Raw genomic sequence first — 15,820 nt, forward strand, 5'->3', positions numbered from 1 at the left:
GGGCAGCCATTTTCCGAAAGTCACTTTTCTTATAAAAGTGACTTTCGGAAATTGGCTGCCCCCATACGAAAGACAGGTTTTTTAAACTGGTTTTCCTATGGGGCAGTCATTTTCCGAAAGTCCCTTTTTTTTTTTCAGAAGCGCAGCCGTCCATACTGTCGGGATCCACAGGAGGTACCGGCTGCACGGGGGGTGTGTGTGTATTAACCCGCGGGGGGGGGGGGGGGGGGGTTTTAATAAAAACGGGTCTGCCAGTGTCCAAAAAAACGCGCTTAAACAGTAATGTACCGTTTAAGAGATGCGGTGTGAAAGGGGTTTTACCTGGCAGACCCGTTTTTGGAAACGTTTTCAAATACAGGGTCAAAGCCAGTTTTGCAGTCTGAAAGCAGCATTAGTGTGCTCTGTTTCATGCGATTCCTTATACATGTTAAAATGTAAGTATTATTTGTTTTGCATCTAGATTTTTGCAGGACTCCAGTTCAAAAATGTTTGTTGATGCAACTGCCCATTCTAGTTTGCTATTTTCATAGTTTAAGATTGTGGGACATCCATTTTTAGAATTATGCTCAAGAAGAATCTCACAGGCAGCATTTTGATCATGGCTCACTGAAAACTCTTGAACAACAGGATATGATTGGCATATCTGGAAATCTTGTTTCTAAGTGGTTAATAACGGTGTATAGATAATGAGCATAGATCTTTTTCTTAAAAGCAGCAGTATCAGAACAGCTTTCTCAAAGGTCTGACCATTTACCAGCAAGATGTACATTGAGATTTTTAAAATGACTTTTGGTTGCATAACGCATAGTTTCGTAGCTTTGAAGATAGGATCTATTTTTGTTAAATTAAAACCTTGCCTTTGCCAAACTTTAGACAACTTAGACCAGTGGTGTCAAACTCATGGCCCTCCAGCTGTTGCAGAACTACACATCCCAGCATGCCCTGCCACAGTTTTAGCAATCCATTATATAAAATCTGTGGCAGGGCATGCTGGGACGTTCCACAACAGCTGGAGGGCCATGTAGGCAGCACATCTGAAAGCTTCATAAGTGAAGCTACAAAATTATATATACTAATGTATTTGCTTAAACCTTCTGCCGTGATGTAATTTCTCTCAGTGGCCTTTCTTTCCAGTGCAGCAATAATGCTCACCAGGGTTTCTCTTAAAGGGCCAGATGCCCTAAGCTTCAAAAGTGATAAAGTGGAGAGTGATAAACAACCAATCATCTCCTGCCTGACATTTTTCAAAACCTAATAGGAGCTGATTGGCTGGCTGTTTACCACTTTTGAAGCTTAGTGCATCTGGACCAAAGACTGCACTGCAAAGTCAACAGACAGCCACATAGTGTCACTAGCCATTTTAAGTTTAAACTGAGGACTGTATATTTTTCATATATATTTTAGATAAACCAGCCATAAATTGACAAACATATTTAATAAGCTGCTTCAAAACAGAGATGTCTGTAGTTTCATCACACAGAACGTTGAAATATTCTGCAGAATGCAATTGTTGAAGTATTTCACATCTTATTTGGGAAGCCAAGATGTCAAGCAATTCTTTTTGTATTGTAAATTGCATGCTTCCCAATATTAAGATGGTTTAAGTATGTTCAACCCATAGCGTTACAGTGCCCAAGCAAATTTCCATACAATGTAGTATGTGGTAGTCTGTTAGCCAACCAATACATAGTTCTTAAAGCTCCTACAAAACTAACTGCAAGTTAATCAAAACTGAAATTGATCTTTCAATTTCGCCTATCCCAGTTTATTCAAACACACGTTTTAGAAGTATATTTGAATACGAATCTGTGTGTAATTTACTTTTTTCATTGTCAAGTCAACTTTCTTTTCGGACTCTTTTGCAAGGAATAGTCACCCAAGTGACATCTTTGCTTGCGTCCGGTCTCTTTCCATATTTTATACATGTGGAACACATCATTCCATCATCTTTTACCAGCAACCACTGAAATTTTTCAACCAGTCACTGTTTACTGATGTGTGATGTTTAGGGGCACAATTTTTATATGAAACAGACTTGATGGATATGGACTGGCCTCATCTGTGGTGTCTATGTTGGAAATCTCTGACTCTGTTCTTGTGTTTATATTTTAATTTTTCTTAAGGCCCAAACTCACTGGGCGACTTTGAGCTGAAAGTCGCTCAAAACAGCAGGTTTGAGCGTCTTTCAGCTCAAAGCCACCCAGTGTGGATGGCCTGGCGATGAGCGCTGCTGCATGTTCCCGCATCATCACCGTGAAGCCTTTCACCTGCTGGTATTACCAGCTGATGAGCAGCTTTGAGGATGGCTTTGCATAGCGGTCCTCCCCCACACCGTCGACGCCGGACAGGGGGAAAGCCGCTCAGTGTGTATGCACACTTCCCCCCAGCGATGATAGTGATCATCGCTGTCCATCCACGCTGGGCACAGTCACCCAGTATGTATGGACCTTTAAAGAAAATTAAAATTGTTGTTTTCTGAATTGAATTTTTACTCATTATGGTCAGTAACAGGTGCATAGAAACAGATGTATTTTTTAGCTTCAACCCATATACTGACCAAATACTTTATGATTAAAAGTGTAAAGTGCCCAAATCCTGCAGAATTAGTCTGTCACACACACACAATATTTTGAAATGCCCAAATACTGCTCACTTATTTGGTCACAAACACCATTAGTGTTTTTATGCCCAAAATACTGCACAACTGATTTCTCACAGACGCTCCCACTAGTTGGCACAAAAGCTCCAAAATGCTCCCACTGGTAAGCACAACAGAGTGTTGAGCAGTTCCCATGATAGAGAGTGCCTCCACGGAGCGCTAAGCAGCTCCCATGATAGAGTGCCTCCACGGAGCGCTAAGCAGCCCCCAGGATAGATAACGCCCCCACGGAGCGCTAAGCAGCCCCCAGGATAGATAACGCCCCCACGGAGCGCTAAGCAGCCCCCAGGATAGATAACGCCCCCACGGAGCGCTAAGCAGCCCCCAGGATAGATAACGCCCCCACGGAGCGCTAAGCAGCTCCTAGAAGATGCACTAATGTTTTGACACCAATATGATTTTAATAACAGCTACACTGCAGGATAGAGCCTCTGACAGTGTGCTACTTAGTCAGGTGACTGTTCCTGCCTGAACAGCGTACCTTGCCTTTTATTCAGGGGGGATGGGTTATGTCCCCCATGATATAACCGTGCTGCAGGCCATGCACCCACTCTATGCCACCCACCTGCTGCCTTAGCGCCCACCCCAAGACAGTTTCAGAGAATATACAGACTCCGCAGTTAATCATTTTAGATGCATTTGTGCAATGTCCATGCTCAGGGGTCTTTCTTGTTCATCCATTTAATAGACTCCAGCAACAAAACCATTTGAAACACTGCTGTATGAATGAAATTTAAACATTCAACGTGTTATTTTCATTAAGTGGATACAATTCAAGGCCTTCATTGTCAGTTTCTATTTATAGGGTACTTGGAAAATGAAGGTCTATACAAGTCTCAAATCTTTGTATTTTCTAGACAAAAAGTGTGCTGGACATTTTTGGACAAAAATCCCCATTAGGAAATATGTTCATTCATCTATAATGTAAATATAGACTCACCTACTCCAGATCGCAAAAGCTCATTCATTTTTTTTTTTTTTTAAATAAAAATTAAAAAAATAAAAAACTTTGATCACCACCCGACACCCAGGTGAATAAAATGATGAGAAAATTACCAAGTTTAGAGGACTATTAAAAAGCATGAAACTTATCTCCAAACATTTGAATATGAAGCCCATTGAAAATGACTGTGATGTAAAAGATGTTCAAAAAACTGTCAACATTTAAGAATTGAATATCAAACTAATATCACTACATATAAATGTTGTGAAAAAAAAGGGAGAATAGGCGTGGAGAAAAGAATAGACCAACATTTGAATACCCCCCATTGTGTGTCCAAAAACCAACAAGGACTGCCGGGAGTTGAAGGGAAAGTTGGACACAATAATGATTGTAAGCAGGTCTTTCTGATGTATGGCCACCTTAAGATACGATTGCTATGCAATCTTTGCTAACGCTGTACTATTTACATACAATTCATACTATCTACATTCAATCTGCACTATATAGTCATTGCTGCATTGTCTATTTGGCTTTTCGATCTCAGCTGAATGGGATCGCGCATCGGCATCGAATCAGGATACAAAGTTTAAAAACATGTTCTCTCTCCATTTGATGTCTCCTAAACCGCCTGGTGTGGTTTCTTTTATTGCGAGTGCCGCCGAACCCCTCTCTCTGTGCATATCGACAGCATAGTACTGCCGCAGGACGGGCACCGCATCATTTACTTTTGAGAAGTTTTACCACGGAGCTTGGAGTGCCGCAAACCCCCCCGCCCTCCGTATATATATATATATATATATATATATATATATATACACACACACACACACACACACACACACACATTGTAGAGGCTCTGCACACACTAAATTAACTGATAATAAAGTTTAATAAAGTGCATTTAAGCCTGCAGCCCCCGTCAAGGGACCCCACCTTTCTGCAGGTCCTAGCACTATCGCTCATATTGAGCGATAGTGCTAGGACCTGCAGAAAGGTGGGGTCCCTTGACGGGGGCTGCAGGCTTAAATGCATTGATCAATTCATGAACCAAATCTCCACTATTTATTATCAGTTAATTTAGTGTGTGCAGAGCCTCTACAATGTCTGTTTAAACAATGTGGTCACAAGCCATAGGGCACCCCAAAACTAGGAAAGGTGAGTGCCGATGTTTAGTGTATATATATATATATATATATATATATATATATATATATATATATATATATATATATATAAAAAAAAAATAGACCAAAATTGGTAAGCAAGCTCTATAATGGTGTGTACACATGGTAGATATGCCGTGCTATGCGAGTCCCGATGCGACTCACAGCATGCATGGAGTGGCACAATTTTGACTATATAGTGCAGATCTGCACTATAAAGTCTTGGCTGCCCTCTCTATTTAACCGCGGGCTTTCACTCACATGGGAGCGCGAATGGGGCTCGTAAGCCCTAAAAAGGCATGCGATCTGGCTTCCGATGTTCACTATATCAGCAACATCGGAAGCCATATCGCACGGTGTGTAAACACTGTAAGTCATAATGCTCATTTTGTTTAAGAAACATAATATTTTCCCCTTTTTCAAAATAAGAAGCGTCTAAGCAGGAGTGCTCACGGTTTGCAGATCTCTACTTTGCTGGGTTTATCATTTCACCCGCACCCACATACAGAAATCCTCAAAACACTGACCCGAAGGTTGAGGTCAACAACCAATTGTATAGAGAGCATTATGGTTATTATTTTTCTAACTGTTGCAGACTGTATGCAAGAATAATAACTTTCATCTTAACCCTGGGGAAGATCAAAATGCTTGGCTCAATATTAAGAGGCTCTCCTCTCTCATGGGCCCTGATATTTCCAATATGTCAGTGCTCCAAGGCCTGAATCATGTGCCTGATTATTTTACTTTCACGCAGTAAGCACATATGGCTTCCAGCAAACAACGGAGAACCCTTATGCATGTGCAACTGGCTAATCCAGGGAGAAAAGATGCATTAAAGAGAGATGTTATGAATAGATTTTTTTTTTTTTTATTATAACTATCCTTATTATTATTATACTATTGTTGTGTCACTAAAACTCTATCCTTTCTGGTAGGTTACTTTACGTAATGCAGACAGACCTATTACAATGCAAGCTTTTAGGAGCGGATCATAATTCTGGGTCCTTTCTGCACAGAAGCCAGTGCTGGCAGGACCGTAAACAATTATGAGGAAATGGGAATGAATCCATCAGATAGATGGAGAGGAGGAGAGATCATAATTTAGCAGAAAAGTTTGCATTCATGACCATTGTTATAAACTGCATTTAAACTTTCCATTTGTACATTTATGTTAAGTTATTGTAATAAACAGACATTTACTATTGTTGGTACTTGTTTCCTAGCACGGCGCCCAGATTTTCTACGTACGGCACCGTAGGGAAAACGAATCGCATGGGCCATTATAGCGGCATGCGATGCGATTTTTTCATGTATTTTTCTCTTTGTACACCACTATATTGCATTACATCGCATGTCCCGCAAAATCGCATGCGATTTTATAGGGTGTGTGATGCCATTAGGTATACAATAATATTATTGTATGTCCCAAAAATAGATTTAACACACCCCCCCCCCCCCACTATCCACACCACCCCAAAGTGTGGCAAGCCACGCGAGGGTTGGTGGAACGTGTCCTCCGACTTTTTCATTACCCCACTATCCACATCGGCGTGGAGTTTATTTTATATAGTGTGGCGAGCGCATCTTGCCCCGCGAGGGGACACGGATTACTTTACATGTACTCCGCGTCCCCTCGCCACGCTTCGGGCTCGGTGGCTCACTGCGCACACTATATACAATCAACTCCACGCCGACGTGGATGGTGGGGTAATAAAAAAGTCGGAGGACGCTGCGCTCGCCACGCTTCGGGGTGGCGTGGATAGTGTGGGGGTACGTTAAAAATATTTTTGGGACATACAATCATATTATTGTATACCTAATGTCATGGCATCACACACCCTATAAAATCACATGCGATCGCATGCGATTTTGTGGCAGATGCGATGCGATGGCCCGGGGCTGAGAGAGCAGTGACGAAATTACATAGGAAAATCGCATCGCATGGCCCTAAAATGGTCCATGCGATGCGATTTCACTACGCAGAATAGCCCACTAAGCAAATAGCGTAGTGGGCGCCGTGCTAGGAAACAAGTACCCTATTGTCAATACAACTGCAAATAATAGTGGGGCAAAAATGCACTTAACGCTGGTTAACTGGGGGGGGGATTACGATTCCTCCAATGTATTACTAGCGCACCTAACGTGTGCTAGTGACAGCCCGCCGAGTTACGCTCGGCGGGGCTGTCCCCTGCAATCCCCCCCAGGGATTAACGGCCGGGGCGATGTATTAACAGCCTTCAAGGCATTGTCCTATCCCCCACTGTGGGGACAACGCTAGCCCTGCGTCTGGCTTGGGCTGCGCTGGAGATCTCACGGTTTTAGCGAGATCTCGCGCATGCCCAGAAAGCCGGCGGGGGGGGGGGGGGGGGGAGGGCGAGTGCGCATGTGCGGGGTGGCGAGGGAGACGATAAGGAGAGCCGTTCATGCTGGGGATAACGGCTCTCCTTATCAGCTGGGATGGGGTTAATACATCTGCCTATAACGTTTGCCCGCTTCTCCACGTTATGCTGGAGAAGTGGGAATCGTTATTCGCCAAACGTTATAGGCAGATTAATACATCTGCCCCAGAGTCACCATTTACAAATATTCCTATTGCTGCCAGCTTGGGTAAGCTCTTATACAGCTTCCCCTGATTGTCATGGGTAACAGGGTACTTAAGCCACACTGATAACGTATCAGTTCCCCTGAGAATTCCAGCACTGATAGAGCTTATAGCACCAGGATTTTAGTACATGTATATTTTACCCTTCTGTTAATATCTACAGCTCCATACACACTAGAACAGCGGTACTCAAACCCAAAGTGGGTCCCGACCTTCTCAGCATGGGGGTCACGACTCCATGTTGCATCAGGCTGACGACTTTTCTAATCTCAGTCAGTGAGATTCTGTTGAAAATCTGTTGAATTGTCCTCCCATTATTTTGTGCCTCCACAATGCTGCCATGCATGTGATGTGATGACCTTCTGCAGTAACTTGCTGGGGTTGCGTTTTTTTTTTGTCAAATGAGGTCCCAGAGCAAAATAGTTTAAGGACCCCTGCACTAGAAGATCCCCGCCGATGCTGATACTGACTGCGGCGGGGTGCCGGCATCAGCAAGTGCATACACACTTGCTGATGCAGGGAGGGAACGACGGCCTTGCAGCTGCAGAATGGCCATTGTTCACGAGGACCTCCCTTGTCTGTACATGCAGGACGAGGGAGGGGGTCCTTAATGTGCGGGAGCGATATATTTTACTATCGCGTCTAGTGTGTATAGGGCTTCAGCACAAACAGTCAAAAAGTCAGCGGATCAGTGAAAACTGCTGTGAATTCAACGATCGGCGGCCATTTCTGACAAAATAGATCCGACTTTTTAAAAAGTTGGATCTGACAACCTTCAATGCTGTCGTTAATGGCAGCATTAAATAGTCGAGTGGCGATATTTCTGTTTATATAGCCTGTAACACCAATGAGTAAATTATTTTTTTATAAGGCCACTGGTGAGCAACGATTTTATTTATTATCAGCCTAGCGCCCACTTCCCTGGCTTCAGTCCAGCCCCCAGGGACCCGGCCTGGACTGACCAACCACAGAGGTTTGGCCGCAGGACCTTATATAATAAGTGTCACCTACTGTGGCTGTTTGAGCCCGGTGCTGGTTTCCAAAATATGGGGGACCCCTACTCCTTTTGTCCCCTGTATTTTGGGAACCAGGACTGGTCCTAGAGCCTGGGGCTGGTCATGCTTGTGGGGGGGACCCCAAGCCATTTTTTATTTATTATTTTAATTCAAGGATTTTATAATGACCCATGAGATTTGAAATCTCCCATGCTGAATCTCCCGTTATGAATCTCTGGCACAAATCTCTGCGTATGTAGAGCCCTTTAGAGAGATCTAGTTTTTACGGAACTAATCTAAAAACTAATGTGAGAAATAGATTATATTCACTGGTCTTGCATCTGCTAGTTTCTATCTAGTCCAAATGGCAGCACGGATGGTGTAATGTTAGCATTACTGCCTCATAGCACTGAGTTCATGGGTTCCATACCCACCGTGGCCCTATCTGTGCGGGGGTTTACTCCGGGTACTCCAATTTCCTCCCACAATCCCAAAAATACACTGGTAGGTTAATTGGCTTCCAACAAAATTAACCCTAGAATGTCTATGTGTGCGTGTACATGTGATAGGGAATATAGATTGTAAGCTCCATTGGGGCAGGGACTGATGAGAATGTTCAACTATTCACTGTAAAGCGCTGCGGAATATGTGTGCGCTATATAAGAAATTGTTAATTAATAAATAAATAAAATAAATGAAGACCACTAGGCATGTTTGACTACATTGGGGAAGCCGTGTTTAGCACCCAGAGCTATTCAATTATTTAGCCCAGGCATCTCCAAACTATGGCCCTACAGCTCTTGTGAAACTACAAGTCCCATCATGCCTTGCCACAGTTTTGCTGTTACGGAATGCTAAAACTATGGCAAGGCATGCTGGGATGTGTAGTTTCACAACAGCTGGCAGACCACCATTTGGCCATGCCTGAATTAGCCCTCTCAGCTGTATCCAATAGGGATGGCCATCGACCATCGATGATTAGAAATCATCAATGGTTTATGGCCGATGTCGAAACAGTTTGCCATCGATGGGGGAGAACCAGATGGTTTCCCACAATCGATGTCAACCTTAAACAAATAGTTTCGTTTTTTCTTTTTCCCCAAGGGTCCGGGACACTGAGCATAGCTCCACCCCCAAAACCCATGAAGCCCCACAGGCCAATTAATCAAAGAAAATGGATCACCATCCATATTTAAAAACATTGATGACCATCCATTGAATAGTAATACACCATCGATAGCCAGTTGCACTTTTGCCATTAATGTCAACCATCAATGGTAAAAGGCAACGATGTCCATCCCTAGTATCCAGTCAGCAGGTCAACAATGACCACATTGGCATTCACATAGACGGAATGTAGACATGGTATAAACAGTTGGTATAAACAGTTGATGAGTTCACAAAGTCGACTCTAAGAAGTCCCCAAGTGAGATGTCAGAAAAGTTACTATTAGGCATAGAGGCTGCAGCTTAACAGGTGTGCACCAGAAGTCACTCTCTCCACACTGCCAATAGACACCAGTAAAGCATGTAAATGCAATAAGCCACTGATTCGGTCTAGAATCTAATGGGTTTAATTATGCATTAAATGCACCCTCTGGGGCTTAGCATGCTTGTTCCTGCAGCTAAATGAACAGGGCAGTGCCAACAATTTGTCCATGGTTAATCGAGTATGCCCTAAAAAAGAAAACATACCATGGTAGTCTGAAATTCGGTCATAATGCTAAAGTGCATGGAGACTCATTAATACAAGAGCTTACAATACATATAGGTGCATATTCTGTACTACAGGCCAAAATTTTAAAATTTTCAGCACTTTTACCAAGAAAATATAGTCTGTGGTTTTCAAATCCTTGGGATCACAGAGGTCGCTCCTCTGCAGAGATAAAGTTTTCTCTTTTTTTTTTTTTTAAATACAGATTTTGCAGATTGGTATCAGCAGTGGCGTAACTCCTGGAGGCAATGGTCATTGGTCGCCAGGCGTTAGCCTCCAGGGGGGGGCACAGAGGAGCCGGTACCGAGCCCCTGAAGTTCAAATAAATGAATTCATGTGCAGGGGGGTTTCCAAGTATGTTGAAACTCCCCAGCGTGTCAAACCATCAGTCCAGCTCAGGAGATGAAGGAGCCCAGGCCTACAGCAGGCTTTGTATGAAAGGGTCAGCATCTGCTTCCTGCAGCCAGGGCTAGCTGAACCCAGAGGAAGTTGCAGCGTGGTGCACAACTAGTCTTCTCGCTCAAAAGCCCTGCACAGTGCATCGGACACTGTCACCTCCTCTTCTCCCGATAGCCACATTCTTGTCGGACCAGTGCAGATGGTGTGACAGCCGGCCCCAGTATCCCGCCAGTGCTCCAGCAGAGCCGCTGCCTGGCTGAAGAAATAATGCGGACCCCTCTTGGAGGTAACTGCTTATCCAATCCTGGCACCTCCTAATGATGATGATGATGTACATCTCTCTCCATGTCTTGCAATTTTCTGTATCTAATCTCGTGTGTGGGTGTGTGTGTGTGTGTATATATATATATACACACACACACACACACACACACACACATATATACATACATACACACACACACACACACACATACATACATATCCAAAAACAGCACTCATTGGACTCGGTCCATGAATATGAATATCATGTGTAGAATTTTGTACTGCAATGTTTGGGGCTTTAGTGACTATTGGTATGCGTAATACACAACATTCGCTTGACAACTGACAATAAACCCCCAAATGTTTCAGTACAATAGGCTGCGCATGATTCATTTATATTTATGGATTGAGTCCAGTGAGTGCTGTTTTTGGAGATTTAGATTTGTAATTAATCGAGCACCATGGGATGATGCATATTGAAGGGTGTCAGTCTGCTGGATAGTATAGCTTTCTGTAGGATCTGGAAATCACAGGTGCTGTCTTTAGTATCCGGGAGTCAATGATGCTGTCTGGAAGGTGTTGATCTGGGGGTCCCCGATGCCGTGTATATGTGGTTGAGGGCACCTCCATCGATGTCGCCTCCGGGCACCTGGTATGAACTTACACCACTGGGTATCAGAATAAATAATCATTCAAATCTTCTAGTGTGTACGCACTATGTTGCTGGATATCCATGCTCCTGTGTGTCTATCAACATCTTCCATCGAGCTGGCATGCTACTCAGTCTAGGGATATCATTAGCTAGGGCCATGCTGCTGAATGCAGCATTCATGCCCTCACCCCCCGCCCCCCCTCCTTCACTGGCAAGTGTGTATGCACTTACCAATGCCGCCTCCTTCACTGGGTATGGTTACCTTGTGATATAGTGCTGGGTATAGATCGACAATCGGTTAAGAAGTGTTAATGATCATCCATTTTACATGAAATATAAGACATTCTCGACGGCTCTGCAGCAGGAATAAGTTTTGTAACTCACAGGGAAAGCAGTAGCGATACGTACTGACCCTGAGAGTACACACGGGGCAATGTGATTAAGCACAATCGCTCAGGACACATCGTGGGTATCACACAATGCTTTGTGCTGAGCGGGGCTTTGCCTGTTTTTATTAGACAAAGCCCCGCGATCTAGGGAAAGCCAGTGCAACTCTTGTGTGTACTGCGGGGCGTACACACAAGAGTGATCAGTGCTCCATTTCTAAGTGATCTGGGTCAGATCACTTAGAAATAGGTCTGTAAATCGCCCCATGTGTATGCTCCTGAACCTTTAGGAACATCAGAGGAGTCTTTCCCATTGTCAGTTTCTGTTGCCAGAGGGAGTTAATAAGAATTCTCGGTACTTGTTTCCTAGCACGGCCACAACGATTTCTATCGTGGTGGTCGTGTCGGTCGCGTCGGGTGCATACCAAAACGCACACGACGCGACCGACACGATGTACCCGATTTCTCCATAGGCTTCAATGTTAAAATAATTTAACATTGAAGCCTATGGAGAAATCGGGTCCATCGTGTCCATAGGCTTCAATGTTAAATTATTTTAACATTGAAACTGAGTCCATTGAACATAGTAAAAAATGGGTAAAGGGCCAATATGGGCCATTTCTCATTGGGTATGGCCCCGTCAAGTGTGTAAAAAATAATGGCCCCCCATTGTGGCCGCCACCCCCACGATTGATGCGAACCCGAAGCGTGGCGAGCGCAGCGACCCCGCGAGGGGCGGCAGTGCGCGTCCTCCGACCTTTTCATTCCCCTACTATCCACGTCGGCGTGGAGTTGAGAATAGATTAGTGTGGCGAGCGCAGCGAGCCACCGAGCCCGAAGCGTGCCCCGCGAGGGGATGCGGACAGCTGTGAAGCCCGCGAGGGGACGCGGATACCTGTAAAGGTATCCGCTGCGCTCGCCACGCTTCGGGCTACTAATCTATTCTCAACTCCACGCCGACGTGGTAAGTAGGGGAATGAAAAGGTCGGAGGACGCGCACCGCCGCCCCTCGCGGGCTTGCTGCGCTCGCCACGCTTCGGGTTCGCGTCAATCGTGGGGGTGGCGTCCACAATGGGGGGCCATTATTTTTTACACACATGACGGGGCCATACCCAATGAGAAATGGCCCATATTGGGCCTTTTCCCATTTTTTGCTATGTTAAATGGACTCAGTTTCAATGTTAAAATATTTTAACATTGAAGCCTAAGGAGAAATCGGGGGCATCGCGTCAGACGCGCATAGGCTTCAATGTTAAAATATTTTAACATTGAAGCCTATGGGGAAATCGTGGGCATCGCGTCGGTCGCGTCGTGTGCCTTCTTAAGGCACACGACCGATGCAATGTACCAGAGTTGGGCTTTTTTCAAAGGAAATCGCGGGCATCGTGTGCCTTAAAGTTAAGGCACACGATGCCCGCGATTGTGGCCGTGCTAGGAAACAAGTACCGAATTCTCTACTGCAAGATGTCTTCATAGGCATAACGCAGTTCAGTACATAAATCTCAAGGAGCCCATACACGCTCCGTTTTGAGGCTCCGTTCTGTACTTTTAAAGTACACATCATATCGGATCGCATGCCTTGTGCATGCACTGCGATCCGATATGATGTGTACCTAGTACAAAAAGTATATGCAGCACATACTTTTTGTAACGTACTATGTGATGTGTGGGAGCGCGCATCGCATAGTACAGAACGGATGCCGGCGAACGGCTCCGTGTATGGGCAGCTTTAGACTGTAGTCTCCATTCATCTTACTGGGTACTGCAGGCTGCAGCGGTAATTAAACTTTTGCAAAATTCTGAGAAATCTCTTGCATTAAGCAGTTATATAATTGGGATAAAAGATTATGCAGAAATTAAAGTTTTATTAAAAAGATTGAAACAGACCCCTAGTCCTGGAACATTAGTCTAAATCAGGCATTCCCAACCACGGTCCTCAAGGCACACCAACAGTGCATGTTTTAAGGTGACCACACACGCACCGATCCCGGCGGTGCGATGCTATGCGATGGGGTGCGCGTTCCCGCGGCACCTCATCGCACAGTACAAAAAGTATGTGCTGCACATACTTTTTGTACTAGCTTTTTATCGCATAGCATCGCATGCACAAGGCATACGATGCGATGCTATGTGTGCTAGTTAAGCACAGAACGCACGCCGGGATCGATGCGTCTGGGGGCACCTTTAGTGATATCCAGGCTTCAGCACAGATGGTTTAATCAGAATCCCTCAGATACTAATTAAGTCACCTGTGCTCAAGCTGGATATCTACAAAACCTGCACTGTTGGTGTGCCTTGAGGACCGTGGTTGGGAATGCCTGGTCTAAATCATTGGATACCAATTTGCACAACTTTTCCATTCATGGGCCAGAAGACTATATTAAAGACTTGTATGCATGTTCAATGCATTTTATTAATAAATACTGTTTATCCATACACTGGTCCTGACTATTAGAATCATACAACAACAATAACAATAACATTCTCGACTGCTGAAAACGAATAGGATTTTATCAGGTCTTTCACATCATTTTTTTCCCTTAAAATTGAAAACGCTTCCTTTGCACTAATAGAAATATTTCTTAATATGTAACAGAAAACTTTTTAAATACCTAATGGCAAGTATATAATACAATAGAAGAATACAACACCTAATTCCAATACTAAATCAGTGATAAATCCAATCTAAACAAAATAAAAGAAAAAAGGGTTATGGAACTATGCTAAAAATAATATATTAAATAAAGGTTATACAACTCTGGTAGAGGTAAACCAGCATCATCCAGTATACCATAAATATATATTTTATTAGTGCAGTTCTACACATTTGTTTCCTTCACATATACAGTTTTTTTTGGGGGGAGGGGGATGTAAACACATTTTTACAACTAGAAGTAACAGATGAGAGGCTGTGCTTTACATTACTTTATAGAGTATTAATTGCTGCAACTCCCTGATGCTGTTTAAGGTGTTGTAGGGAAGACCTGTGGGAGTGACAGGCAGGCATTACCTCTGGCTATGAGTGAGGTCACTGACTAGGGTGTCTTCCCCTGGACAACAGTGCACTCCTGCACACATACAGTACATGCAACATTACCATCACCCTGGAACACATTATTACAGTACAGTATGTGTACATAGAAAACTGGCTGGACCACTAACTTTCACTGGCGTGTGTGTGAGTACAGAGCAATGAGGGCACATCAATCACCTAACAGGCAACACACAAACACACACAGGGACTAGCTCGGCGCTGTGCACAGGCAGGGTGAGCACCAGCACACTGCAGCAGCAGGATGGGGTAATATAGTAGGCTGGCACGCACTGGCCGGGGCACCACCACTCTGCTAGACGATCAATGGCAATATGCTGGGAAGCGCCACAGGGGTGAATGAGGAGCCGGGCAGGGTATGAGGGCGCCGGGGATCACACAGCCGCCTCTGCTGTACCCCAGATATGCCCTCCCCCTCCCTCAAACTTGAAGCTCCCCCATGGTCCCCCCAGCTCATCTCCCCCCCCCCCCCCAGTGGGGCCGCCCCATCCCCGGTACTCACCTACCGCACTCTCCCCTCCCTGTGGCTGAAGGTCCACGGGGGAATCTCTCGCTCAGCAACAGCAGTCCCCCCGCGAGCACGGACGCGCGCACCCACGCACGCGATTCATCCACCACACACACACACACGGCCGAGGCGACCAGACACAGGCACACTCACACACAGTGCCCGCCCCCGCAAGGCCGGAGACGCGCGCACCGGCTAGCCCCGCCCCCCATACGCGTGCCCGCCGCCTCCGGCTGCAGCCGCGGCCGTGCCCGTGATGGCTGTGAAGTGTGTGTGGTGTGCTGCGGCTTATCTGCGTACGCTGGCGGGGGTATGATCATCTCCGCTGTGCTGTCACCGAGCGGCAACGCTTCCAACCCGGCTGTGTCTGGGTGGAACCACGTGTGTGTGGGGCTGTCAGAGCTATGTAATATGGATAACAGAAACATGAAGAAAAAAAAAATAGGCCAGACGCGTAACCTATTAATATACTTGTTATTAATGT

At 45.0% G+C, this 15,820-nt stretch overlaps 1 protein-coding gene across 3 annotated transcripts in view; it reads right to left on the reverse strand.

The window, feature by feature from the left end:
• TPST2 (tyrosylprotein sulfotransferase 2) overlaps positions 1-15,503 on the reverse strand; it is a 58,768-nt gene extending 43,265 nt beyond the window's left edge. Inside the window, exon 1 of one of the 3 annotated variants that reach the window (XM_083146671.1) lies at positions 15,331-15,503. The gene's annotated coding sequence lies outside the window, so the exon portion shown is untranslated. The remainder of the gene's footprint in view (positions 1-15,330) is intronic. The other 2 variants (XM_083146663.1, XM_083146654.1) reach the window with 2 other exon arrangements.
• Between the last annotated feature and the right edge of the window lie 317 nt (positions 15,504-15,820).

This window comes from Crinia signifera, chromosome 1 (genome assembly GCF_055691185.1).
Source record: "Crinia signifera chromosome 1, ASM5569118v1, whole genome shotgun sequence".
Taxonomy (NCBI): domain Eukaryota; kingdom Metazoa; phylum Chordata; class Amphibia; order Anura; family Myobatrachidae; genus Crinia; species Crinia signifera.